Source organism: Canis lupus, chromosome 20 (genome assembly GCF_003254725.2).
Source record: "Canis lupus dingo isolate Sandy chromosome 20, ASM325472v2, whole genome shotgun sequence".
In the NCBI taxonomy this organism is placed as follows: Eukaryota; Metazoa; Chordata; class Mammalia; order Carnivora; family Canidae; genus Canis; species Canis lupus.
The window spans coordinates 13360949-13373993 of NC_064262.1; the positions used below are offsets into that span (position 1 = coordinate 13360949).

The 13045-nt window shown below is 40.0% G+C and overlaps 1 protein-coding gene across 2 annotated transcripts in view; it reads left to right on the forward strand.

Moving 5' to 3' along the window:
• Window positions 1-13045, forward strand: part of SUMF1 (sulfatase modifying factor 1) — a 90498-nt gene that overhangs the window by 66623 nt on the left and 10830 nt on the right. The gene's annotated exons all lie outside the window — the stretch shown is intronic.

The window sequence follows — 13045 nt, forward strand, 5'->3', positions numbered from 1 at the left end:
CCTAAATATATATATATATAATATATTATTTTTTTTAAAGGTTTTATGTATTTATTCATGAGAGACACAGAGAGAGAAAGGCAGAGACACAGGCAGAGGGAGAAGCAGGCTGCATGCAGGGAGCCTGATGTGGGACTCAATCCTAGGTCTCCAGGATCAGGCCCTGGGCTGAAGGTGGCACTAAACTGCTGAGCCACCTGGGCTTCCCAGTATACTATATTTTTACAATAAAATAAACTAGAGAAAAGGCAATGTTAATAAGCCAGAGAAAATACATTTATAGGACTACAGTGTGTTTTTTTGAAAAAAATCCGCATATGAGTGGATCTGTACAGTTCAAGCCCATGTTGATTGAAAGATCAACTTGTACTTAAAGATGAATGAAATGGTATGTTTTATGTTATGTGTATTTCACTACAATTAAAAAAAAAAAAGCTCAAGTCCTTGCACAAGGCACCTGAAAGATGCTTGTGTTGCTTACCTCTCATCTTGGCAAGAATTAGTAGAAAGGATCCCTGGAGGAAGTGAAGTCATTTGGGATGGAGAAACTTTAAGGTGGAAGGGTCTGGGGATATATCCCCCAGGCTGTGTTGAATAGTGGTGAAGAAAGGACTTCGTAGGGCTTCTAGTGCAAAACCTGCATTTCATAAGTGAGGACACTCAGGCCAAGAATAAGGTGACAGAGCACAGATTGGCTTTCCTGCCTTCTTTGCCTGTATGGTGGCTCCCTGGTGATGCCTCTTGCCATGGCTCATCCTGTGGGATCTCTGCAGTTTTCTTACTGGTACTTTCTGCAAATAATCCATCATAAACCCAGTGCTTTTCCCTCTGCCCCCAGAGTTAGCCTCAGACATTACAGACCAAAGGCCCAGTCCCACAAGTCTGCTCTTACTCCAGATGCCAGCTGCAAATGAGGTCATCACACTAGCCACACTTCTGCCCAGCAGACTACAGACTTGGGGGTTCTCATGACCTCCTCCTCAGGCTTGGTAATTTCCTAGACCAATTCACAGTACTCAAGAAGTTACTTTACTTAGGATTACTGATTAATTATAAAGGGTACAAGGTAGGAATAGCCAAATAGAAGAAATGCTTAGGGAAAGGTGTGGAGGTGGAGTGGTACAAAGCTTTCATGCCCTTTCTAGGCCTGCCAGATTCCCAGCACATCACCAACTTGGTAGCTCTTTGAACCCTGTTGTCTAGAAGTTTTTATGGATGTTTAATTAAGGATGATTGATCAAATCATTGGCCATTGGTAATGGAACCCAGTGTCCTCCCTAGAGGTCAAGGATGGGCCTGAAAGTTCCAACCCCTCTAACGGCTTGGTGTTTCTGGCAACCAGGCCCCCTCCTGAAGGTAGCTACACCCAACCCCTGTCCCTAATGAAACATCTCATTATCTTACAAAAGAAAGACAGTCATCACTTAGGAAATTCCAAGGGTTTTAGGAACCATTTGCCAGGAACTAGGGACAAAGACCAAATGTCTATTTTTTATTATACCACAGAAAGGGATATATAGAAGATGAGAGATAGTGATGGTGGGTGGAGGGAGAGCATGATCTTTCAGCCCATCTGGTGAAGTGCCATCTGACAGAGACACTAAATGGAGCATTGAAGCAAACCTTGCAGTTGTCTGAGGGAAGATGCATGAAGAACTGTAAATGTAAAAGGACAGTAGTCCTGAGGGATTGAAGAAAAGGGGAAATGAAACATGCCAGTATCATGTTGCCATAAAAAGCATGTCCACAAGTGGTCTTGTATCTTCACAAAAACACTTTCTACGTGTCTACCCAATATTGTGGTTCCTTTTATGGTGCCTATCATTTTTTTAGTAATGAAAGGAAAATGTTGAACTCCCTATTTATCACCTTGTTTCCGGGACATGATTTTTCCTTGGAAGTTTTTGAAAACCACCCCAGACTTTACACACCAGGCTTATGAAATGGAACAGTTGCTTCTGTTCCTTCTGGTATAAGGTTAAGACCCCCAGCACAGTGTGGTCTGGGCTGGGGAAACCACCAAAGGCATCTGTGGTATTGGTCTAAGTGTGCATGTGTAAGTGGTAGGTGTTGCTGCTTTAAACGTGGATTTGTTCCTGAGCGAAATGAACTGATGTCATATGCTGAGAGAAGTAATTAAGAGAAGAACGTCTAAGAAGGAACATGTTTCAGCTGCATATCCAAGAGCAATTGAATGTCTTTATTTCTTTCTTTCTTTATTTCTTTTTTTTTTTTTTTTAATTTTTTTATTTACTTATGATAGTCACACACAGAGAGAGAGAAAGAGAGGCAGAGACACAGGCAGAGGGAGAAGCAGGCCCCATGCACCGGGAGCCCGACGTGGGATTCCATCCCGGGTCTCCAGGACCGCGCCCTGGGCCAAAGGCAGGCGCCAAACTGCTGCGCCACCCAGGGATCCCCCTGCTGCGCCACCCAGGGATCCCCTATTTTTAAAAAAATATGAACTCTAGACTCATCATTCTCCTTGGGTTTTAGTCTTTTTTTTTTTTTTTTTTTTTTGCCACGAACTTGTGAAATACAGAGAGGTTCATGTGTGTGCTTCAAACTGAACTGTGGAATGATTTATTTAAAAAAAACACGATACTGTACCAGCTCAGAAGGGCACATGGCAGGGGTTGAGTATGAGCCTACAGCCAGATGACCTGGACTTGAACCTTGACTTACTAGATACGTGACCTTGGACAGGCTGCTTAACCTTTCTGTCCCTTAAGTCTCGATTTGTAAAATGAAGCTAATGATTGAGTGTCTAAACATTTTTCGTTTTTGGCTGTGCCTGGCATAATTGTTAATAGCTCTCCCCTTTAGTTCCCTAAAGTATCTTTATTGGACAATAAATTATTTGGTGGCCCTACCAATAATGGAACCTATATCAAAAGATCATTTTGAAGATTACAAACATTAAAAACAATCCCTGCTTAGAATATGTTCTCAGTAAGTACTAGTTGCTATTAGTAGCTGCTATAACTAGAATCAGTGTTTTAAATATCCAGTAAGCAAGAAGCAAGAATTGTTACTGTGGACCTTGGGCCATGAAATGACATTTTTTATTGGAAAATGGAGAAGTCACCACAATGTGAGCAAATTTAATACAATTTTGAAAATTCTCTTCCATTTTAAGCTAGCGTGGGTGAAACAAGCAGCATGGAAGAAATGGCTGTTTTCATTCATTTCACTAACAGGGTAATCACCACCCAGGGCATGCTGGTTTTACAGACAAAATACTATAGGGGTTGTTAATTTGGTTTTGTGTTTAATGTGCTGTTCTATCCAATCTAATCCCTAGTTTTTTTCTTTGACCTTTCTTTGGGCATCATGACTTTATTCTCATGTAATGTGTAAAACTAATTGCAGTTCCTTCTTCATAGGTCCTTGTGCTAGGGCATAAAGAAATTATACCTAACTGAAAAAGCTTTATTTGAAGTAATGGTCATCTACTTACTCTTAAAATCCTTTGACATGTTTGGCATTGGATAAAAAGAGTGAGTTATTGGGATTTGACTTTTCTTTATATGTGCATTTCTGGCGGAGTTGCTGCTGAGCTTGGAAGACAGTCAAGCTGGACAGGCAGAGAAGTGAGTGGACCCCCACTCCTGGCCCCGTCACTTGCTAGCTGTGGGACCTTGGGCACTCCACTTATTTCATCTCTCTGAATTTCAGTATTTCTCATGTTTAAAATGGGGATAATGACACTTGCTGCTTCCTAAGGTTCTGGTGAGGCTCAAATGAGATTGCGAGTTAGCAAACAGTGGCCGAGAGTTCCTTTCTTTAAAAACTGGTTGAGGTGACTGAGATGCCTTTTAGAAGATACATGAGCGGAGGCTTGAAGAAAAAGTAGATAAAAATGTCGCTCCTCTTTGTGTGTTTCTGAGATGCGTGTTGAAGCAGCACTTCTTATTTATCCAGGTGCTCCTTCAGCATGCAGGAGGTACTGTGGATGGGCAACTGGGTGATTTGTCTTTTATCCTAAACTTCAGGCTGCTGGAACCCTATCTGTGGGAGTCTGTGTGATCTGACAGCTTGAAGGCTCAACTGGAAATCAAGTGTGCAAGAGAGTCTTAGCTTTCAGCCAACCAGGGAAAAGAGAACTTAGCTCTCAAAGGAACATGCCCACTTCTCAGGGTTATAGAGTGGAGAATAAAATCTGCCCATTTGAACTCCATTTTCCCCTGCACTCAGACTTCTGAGGAAGTCTGGGACTCCCAGCTGTCTGGGGCTCTGGAAGATGTAGTATTTTTCTTCTTTTAGTTTATCCTGGTTTACAATTTTCTTTCCTTTAACTTAAAAATTATTATAGAAAATTTCAAATATGCAGAAGTTAAGAGAATACATTATACCCCCATATGTCCTGCCTACCTAGTTTTCATAATCATCAACTCATGTACAATATTGTTTCATCTGTGTTTCCACCCACTAATCCTTGCTCCTCTCCTCCCCTGGATTATTTGAATAAGTGTCACACTTTATATTTTATTAAAAATACTATTTTGTTTGTTTTTATTTTTAAAGAAGAGCATTACTATAGTATAATTGGCATAAATTGCACAAAACTAAAGTGTACCAGTTGATAAGTTTATATCTCAGTGTGTATGTGTGTATATATATACACACACACACACAGAGATCAAAAAATATACACACACAAAAAATACACAGACACGCATCCATGAAAGCACCACCATCTAGATAGTGAACATATCCATCACCCAAAAGTTTCCTTGTATCCCCCATAATCCCTTCATGCTGCCCCTCTCTGCCTCCCATACCCAAGCAATTATCTGCTTTCTGTTACAGTATATTAGTTTGTAGTTTTTAGAGTCTTAGATGAATGGGATCATAAAGTACATACTCCTTTTGGGGGGAGGGGTCCGGTTTCTTTCATTGTGACATAGTCTTTTATCTCTTCTACCAATATTACTGTGCTCCAACTAGGTACTAGGTACCACATAGGAAACTGCAAGACCCTTTAGGAGGCCATGGTAGTGGCCATGGTCCATGGTTTGGACCATGGAGATGATAACTGCTATCAATTAGAGACCTTCTTCAGAGATTGAGCTAATCAGATCCACTGGGGATGGGGGTTAGGGACAGCTAGGAATCTACAATTATTCCTGAAGATACTAGCTTGAGCACATGGGGTGAGTGTGATGAAATGAGGAGACTCAGTGAGGAGCAGATATATATGACCTTTTCTGATTCATTCCTTTACTGGATGTCCATTACTTTTTCAAAATTGTCGTTAGTTGGTTTGAAGCAGGATTTAATCTGCAGATGAAAACAGTATATAAAGCATTTTAAAATATGTACAGGATTGCTGGGTCTTCTCAGAAATGATATTAAATACAGGTTAGCTGCCATTGTCAAATTGAAAGTGATGAATTTCAGTTTTCCCCTCAGGTATTTTTAGTATCATTTGGACCAGGCAAGGGGAGAGAAAGTAAGCAGGGGCAAATCATGTTTTTTAAAAGCTTTTAAAAGCTTCTTGAGGTGAAGTTCACTCCACTCTTTCTGTGGCTCCTAGAGTGTTTTTGTATACTGGTTTTACCATTGAAAATGTTCACGTTCTAATTTTGATGCTGTGGTGACAACTTCTGCATGAAGTGATGAGCTATGTGAATTTCATTGTAAAGTACGATAGTCTGTCTTCCTTCTACAGGTTGATTAACATGTCAGCTATTTTATTAGAACTTGGACTCCCTTTGGAGGTTTGGCCTTTGAAAAGATGGGTCAAGTGATTTCTTTGATTTTGGAATTTTAGAAATTACAACCACTTGGATTATAAAGTTTATGGGTAGCTTTGGGAAACCTGAGTTAGTCATGAACTAATACTATATAATAGTAACAGCAACTGTTTACTACTTACTAAGGGATTTATATGCCTTATCTTATTTAATCCCCACTCAGTCCAATGAAATAGATACTATTATCATTTCTATCATCTCCATTTTCCTGGAGAAGGACCTGGAATGTAGATGGGTTGCCTAACTGGACCTAGACTAATCTCACTGTCAATGTCAGAGCTGTGACTTAGACCCAGGCAGGTAGTCTGACTGTAGAGCTCATGCTGGATGGATCTTGGTGGATCTTGCAAGATAACTAGAAGTTTAATGGATAGTGGGGACTGCATATTAGGCAAAAAGAATCTAGTGTCATTTCAGGGGACATGAGAAACTCATTTCACTCAGCACGATACCCTCCAGTTCCATCCACGTTTATGTATATGGTAAATATTCATCCTTTCTGATGGCTGAGTAATATTCCACTGTGTGTGTGTGTGTGTATAATCACATCTTCTTAAACTGAAGTCTTTCCAAACCTGCCCAAACTCTGACAATAATTGAAAGGCTAATAGCTAGTATCTGAATACCATTGGAGTGGTACCTCACTCATTTGGTTCCTAAAAGGATGATGGTTGTAAAAAGGGAAGTCTGTGAATAGGTGGTTAAGCCTTTTTCAGAGGCTAAATAACTTATTTCCTGCTTTGAAAAATGTATTGTGCTATTTAGAAGTAAAAATGGATTATAATGAGGAGATGGTGAATGCAAAATAAAAGGTGTTTTTAGGCTTTAATAAACAGTGTTATCTCTGAGTGTCAGTGAAACAGAACCAATACATGCCAGATCATTTTAATTTTTGTTGTACTAAATGTTTCTTTTTCTTTTTTCATTAAAAAATGAATAAGTAGTTTGTGAATGTGAATTTCAGAAGGTCCACAGCTTTTATCCTTGTGTACCAAGCCCTTCTTTCCTCCTCAGGAAACATTAATAGTTCTTTAATGACTCTCTTTATAAAGGGAGTCTGTGCATACATTAGCATATATGAATATATGTTATGTTTTTAGGATTTTGTTACAGAGATTATAATAAGTAAGAGTAGGGAGTATGTACCAGTAACTCAGCTTTAGCAACTATTAACACTTGCCAGTCGTGGTTCAATCAGATATGGAGCAACTAGCACATGTGCATACATGAGGAAATAATCTAAATATCTACTTTTCACCTAAAAAGTAATAAACATGCAAATTAACAATAAAGTGTGACCCATACTAAGGAAAACAATTAAGTAGAAACTGACCCTAAATAGGCCCACATGTTGGATTTAACAAAGACTTCAAAGCAGCTATTATATTTAAAGAATTAAAGGAAAATATATTCAAAGATATAGTAGGGAATATGATGTGCATCAACAGAGAATCACAATAGACAAATGAAAATGTTAAGAAAGAGTCAAATGAAATTTCTAAAAGTGAAAAATACAATAACTAAGCTAAGATTTTCCTAGAGTAACTCTGCAGCAGATTATAAATAGAGGAAGGAATCAGTGAACTTGAAGATAAATCAAGAGAAATTTTCCAAGCCAAAGACGGAGCGGGAGGGGAGAAAGACTGGAGACAAATTAATAGAGCACTGTGTTCCAACATAATTCTAACACCTGTATAATAGGATTCCCAGATAGAGAGGAGGAAGAAAGAAGGACAAAACTTTTTTTTTGTTGTTTAAGTTGGCCATGCCCAGCACGGATCCCAGGATGGGTCTTGAACTCATGACCCTGAGAGCAAGACCTGAGCTGAGATCAAAAGTTGGATACTTAGAGGTGCTTGGATGGCTCAGTTAGTTAAGTGTTTGCCTTTGGCTCAGGTCATGATCCCAGGGTCCTGGGATTGAGCTCCACATCAGGCTCCCTGCTAAGCAGGGAGCCAGCTTTACTCTCTTCCCTGCTCACACTTTCTCTTGCTATCTTTCTCTCAAATAAAATTTGAGAGAAATTTATTTATTTATAAATAAATAAAATCTGTAAACACACACACACACACACACACACACACACACACACACACACGATGCCTGGGTGGCTCAGAGGTTGGGCATCTGCCTTCAGCTTAGGGCTTGATCCTAGAGTCCCTGGATTGAGCCCTACATTGGGCTCCCTGCATGGAGCCTGCTTCTCCCTCTACCTAGGTCTCTGCCTCTCTTTCTGTGTGTCTCTCATGAATAGATAAATAAATCTTTAAAAACATATACACACACAACACAGTTTAAAAAAAAAAAGTTGGACACTTAACCGAGTCACCCAGGCACCCCAAGGGACAAAACATTTTTGAAGAAATTATTTAAATACCAAATTTGATGAAAATTATCTACAGAGATCCAAAAAGTTCAAATAACTTCAATTATGATAGACACAAAGAATAATATACCTAAATAATTCATAGTCACACAACTGAAAAACAGAGAACATCTTGAAAGGAACAAGAGAAAAACACCTTATCACATACAGGCAACAATGATACAATTAATGCCTGATTTCTCATCAGAAACAATGGAAACCAGAAGATGGTGGACTGATATATTCAAAGTGCTGAAAATAACCATCAACTAAGAATTCTATGTCCAACAAAACTGCCCTTTAAAAATGAAGATGAGGGGATCCCTGGGTGGCGCCGCGGTTTGGTGCCTGCCTTTGGCCCAGGGCGCGATCCTGGAGACCCGGGATCGAGTCCCACATCGGGCTCCCGGTGCATGGAGCCTGTTTCTCCCTCTGCCTATGTCTCTGCCTCTCTCTCTCTCTGTGTGACTATCATAAATAAATAAAAATTAAAAAAAATCTTTAAAAATGAAGATGAGATTTTCTGGTTCTGGTAAAGTGGAGTAGATATACATTTTCCCTGTTCCTCCCGCTGAATATGGTTAAAACTCAGCATACTACATATAAAAGAAATGTAAGAAAGGTGAAAAGATGGAAGAGTAACTACAGACCTTGGGACCTTAGGAATGAAATGATGGTGAGTTACATGGATTTTCTTATTGACCCATATATCCCAGACTTGGAGCTGAAGAAGCCACCAACCTACAAATGCTAACAGATACAAAGTCCCAAGAAAAGCCTACCCTCTCAAGCTAAAGGAACAAATAGGAGGGGCTAGTCTAGCCATACAGAAAGCTTTTGGTAACCACTCTGCTTCATCCAAACACTACAAACACTTGGATGTGTCCTCATCCAAGCTTGCAAAAGCCAGGTGGGAAACCTAGGTTTGCACCCTCATGAGGCTGTGTTTGAGATGCCATAACACCCCTACTGGAGTGGTATTAGAGAAGGTAAGGTAGGGAGCCAGGCCTTTCATCATTGCCAAGCAGTAATGACAGCACCCTCACTGTGGTGTGAGCGGAGACTGTGTGGGAAGCCAAAGCTCTCACCTCCATGCAGCAGCAAATAACAAGAGCCCCTCCTGAGGTGTTAGTGGAAGCTGAGTGGGGAACCTGGATTTCTACTTTCACCTGATGGTAAGAGGATGGCTCCCTCCCTTCCCCTGCCAGCATGGGTCACAGAAAGCCAGCCAAAACAGGATGGTTAAATGAGATCCAGAGTCCTGTAACATAATAATGTTTTCAGATTTCAATTGAATCATCACTTACCATACCAAGAACCTGGAAATTACCAAACAAAATGAAACAATGGATGCTAACACTGAGATGACAGAGATGTTAGAATTGTCCAACAAAGGTTTTAATGCAGTCCTGATAAAGATTGTCCAGTGAACAATTATGAACATGTTTGAAACAAATGAAAAAAGATGGAAAATTTCAGAAAAGAAATAGTTATAAATGAGAACCAAATGCTTGATTCCCTGTTAGTAGTGGTGCTTTTTTGACTCTGACAACTTTTCTTTACTCAGCAGAGTCAAAAAATTGATGAAAAATTGTCAAATTCTCTGTCCTTTCTGTTGCTTTCCTTGTCATCGTGTTGGGTATGCAAAGGAGGGGAAGGGTAGTGTCTCTTTTGATGACACAAAAATGCCATTGTTAATGCTCCTATGAAATACACCCTGGCAGCTTTGAGCAGGTTGGCCACCCTCCTTCCTGCAAGGTTATTTCTCATTCAACAAACCAGTCTTATTGTTAAGGGTTCTCTGGTATCTTCTGTGGGTTTTTCATTGTTTAAGACTTTTATGCCTTCCCAGGTGTTTTAAATGAGGGTATCTTTCTCTGCACAAATACTCAGAGCATTGCTTCTTTATTGCTTTTCCCGAGAACTTTAGCTGCATCGTGGCCTTTTGAGATTATTGGGGCAGACATTTAGAAGCTTGCAGGGTTTTTTTGTTTTGTTTTGTTTTGTTTTTGCTGTTCCTTGCAATCATCCAAGCATTAGAGACATTAATATTTTGGTATCTGGGAGTGGAGCAGCTATGGGTAGTAGTACCTTCAGAGATAACATTCACCTGGGTCCTTGTCTGTTTCTGAGTGGAGTCCTTGTGCTCACTGTGGCTTTTTACTTAGATTCTTAATACAGGTGGTAGAGGTGTGGAACACTGCAGCCTCTGTTCTTGTGAGCACAATAGGCAGAAAGATGAGGCATTCGGCACCACCACTGGTAGCTTCCTAAGTGGTTTTAACCTGCACTAACAAACTTGATCATGAGAGACAATTTTAATTTTGATGTATTGATCCTTTCTTTGACAAATAGAAATGAGGACATTTCCCTTCTGTATTAGTTTCCGAGTGCTGCCACAGCAAATCACCACAGACTTGTTTGTTGAAACAACAGACATTTGTTCTTTTATTCTCACAATTCTGGAATCAAGGTTCTGGCAAGGCTGTCCTTCCGCTGGAGTCTTTAGGGGCGAATCCTTCCTTGACTTTTCCTAGCTTCTGGCAGGTCCTGGGGATCCCCCGCTTGTAGCTGCATCATGCCAGGCTCTCTGCCTCCATTTTCACATGGCCTCCGTGGGTGTCTCTCTGTGTCCTCTTCTCCTGTTATAGGGACACCAGCCATTGCATTTAGGGCTCACCATAATACTGTATGACCTCATCTTAACAAATTACAAAAATTACAAATCTTCAAAGTCCCTATTTCTATATAAGTTCACATTCTGAGGCTTTACGTGAATGTGAATTTTGGGGGGACCCTATTAAAATTGATACATGCTCCTAGTAATTTTTCTGTGTTTCAGCAGGGTAGGGGTTGGTTTATTTGTGTTTGCAAAGTGGTAAGCATTTCAAACAGCTGTAGCTCATCCTTTGTCATGTTTTATGGCAAAAAATAGTTGTATTTATAAGAATCATCTGAGCAGTCACCTAAATCAAGGACAGTATTAACTACTGTGGTTGTGTCAGTACATGACGACTCTCATTAGTGTTTGTGTCACTTTACTGAGTGTCATATTTATTCACTGCAGCCTTAGTTCATTGGAGACAGTGATGAAAGGGAATGATTTTGTTCTCACTCCTTATTGGCACATCAGCTACTTCATGTTCTTAGATGTAACTTGACAAAAGAATTTAGTCTTGCATGATACCAGATACGTGGTCAGAATTTAAGCTGTCATTTGGTGCACTGTAACAACATTCAGAAAGCCACACACATTGGTGTGAAGCAGTGTACTGCAAGAATTCCCAAGCAAGAAATTTAATGTAGGGGAGAGTGGCCATTATGTAGGGTAGCGCCACAGATAGAAATGTGTTCCTTTCAGCTTCAGACTTCTATAGAATAATAAACACCCCCAGCAGATTCTGATGTAATGTCTGACAGATTCCAGACATGCCTGAGAAGCAGGCTGTGCTGGCAGTCATTATTTTCACAGGTATAGTTTGCCCATTTATAACCACTGAAAGTTTATTAGTGCAGCACAGAGCACTTAAGGCCATGGCAATACTGTGGCTCTGCAGTGAAATGAAGAAAAGCCAGCAGCGTGGTCTATGACCCTTTCTAAGTACCTGGAAGTGCTTAGAAAACCTGAACTTCTGCCCGCATAGTTGACATTTGCAGGTCAGTATGTTAGTCAGGCTTGGAGAAAACATGGTTCTTTTAACTTCTGCCACTTATGTCTGAGCCCTTGACTCTAGGTACTTGACAAGAAAAAGGAAAACTAAGATAGGCGGTATTGTTCAACCTTGTCTCGTTTTCAGTAGACAAAAAGCAGGCAGCTGTATGATTAATTGACTTTTTGTATAACAAAGGAAAAGCAAAAAAAAAAAAAAAAGAAAGAAAGAAAATCCTTGAAGCCCCCAAACTTTGTAGGAGGTTATTGGTACCTCTAAGATGTTTTTTGCATGACTCATGTGTTTTGAGGCAACTAAAGTTTTAAGATGTTCATTTCCAGTGTACTTTTATCCGAAGCTCTCCTTAGAAAAAAAGTCTTGCTGTTTCAGGCTTTGGTTTTCATTGCAGTGGTAGCCATTATTTCTTCTGGCCTCCTTGTAGGCATTGCCCAATTTCCTACATTCCTAGTCTCTAAACAGGGAACATAATGGACTGGAGCCAGGCTGCCTGGGTATGAATCCTTGTTCTGCTATTTGCTTATTAATTTACCTAGAAGTTCTTATGGACAGGTGTGTCTGGCTGGCTCAGTTGGTATAGCATGTGACTCTCCATCTCAGGGTTGTGAGTTTGGGCCCCATGCTGGATGTAGAGATTGCTTAAGAATGAAATCCTTTTAAAAAAAAAAAAAAAAAAAGAAGAAGAAGAAGTTATGGAGATTAAATGGATTAATATTTGCATCCATGCTTGTTCATAGTAGCACTACATAAATCATTTTGAAAAAGATAAACTATGTTCTGTATCTTGATTATGATAGTGGTTACATGCCTATACATTTGTCAAAACTCATCAGACATGTGCATTTAAAAAGGATTAAAAAGGTTACGGTTTACTGTATGTATACCTCAAAAACCTGACCTAATTTTTTTTTTTAAATGAAAAGCAGAATCCTTCAGTCAGCAAAGGGTTTATTAGGCGTTGCATACTAGGATTACAAAAAGGCTAGCTAGTCTACTTAAACAAGCCAGTTGTTATGCAGGATAAATTTGCATATCAGCATGAGAAGGTGATAGATGCTGCCAAGCAGCTTATTAGTCATCTAGAAATGCTATTATCAGGATTTAGAAGGGGGATTGCTTGCTGTAGTCACAAAGATTTCACCAAAGTGGGAACCTGAGCTGGACCTTAGAGGGTAGATAGGATTTAGAGAGGTGGGCATTTAGGGTTCATGAGTGCAGGTTCAAGGCCCAGGGGCAGAAAAGCATGTGAAGAC